Raw genomic sequence first — 759 nt, 5'->3', positions numbered from 1 at the left:
AAATCTCTTTTCCGAGGGAGACCCGGCCAAGACAGCACACCAGTTACAATTTAAATAGAAATAGAAAAACGGCAGAGTCAAAATCACACATAGAGGAAAGGAACCGGTCAGATGTGGCAGTTGCATTTTTGAATCACATGGCATTTTAACATGGCCTTAAATTCACTCAATAATTTGCCCTTACTAATAATCATGCATTTTGCTTTAACCTTTTGGTGATTAAATGTTAAATGTGATTAAACAGAAGTAAAGACTGTAACACAAATCCACCACATGGATTTCAAAGACTCAGCAAAGTGTCCAGAGTTTGTCCTGGGGCTTTATTAATGCGAGCCGTAGATAGTTCCATGTATACAACGTCCAAAAAAGAAAAGGATCCATGTACGAACAGATAAATCATGAGGTATCTTCCATCGGGTTGCAATCTTCCTCTTAGCAGCTTGTAAGCAAACCCAGCACGTTTTTGAGCTCTAGAGAGCTGGGGACCGTTTCAGAAGCAGGTTTAACAAACTCTGAGTCTAACCCTGAACTCTGAGTTGATTTAACCTGAGACAGGAAACTCTGAGTTTACTCATCCGGTACCATGTAAAAGCAATTTGAGTAGTCGTTGAGACTAGAAAAGCGCTATATGAGAATAGTCCATTTAACTGACTCTGAGGTTAAGTTCCCTCTCTTTCTGGAACGGCCTGGAGTTCCTTCTCTCTCTCAGGTTTGATTAACAGAAAACCCTCATCCTCATCTCAGGGTTAACAAACTCAG

This window comes from Etheostoma spectabile, chromosome 8, assembly GCF_008692095.1.
Source record: "Etheostoma spectabile isolate EspeVRDwgs_2016 chromosome 8, UIUC_Espe_1.0, whole genome shotgun sequence".
Lineage (NCBI taxonomy): Eukaryota > Metazoa > Chordata > Actinopteri > Perciformes > Percidae > Etheostoma > Etheostoma spectabile.
This window is presented reverse-complemented; position numbering follows the sequence as displayed.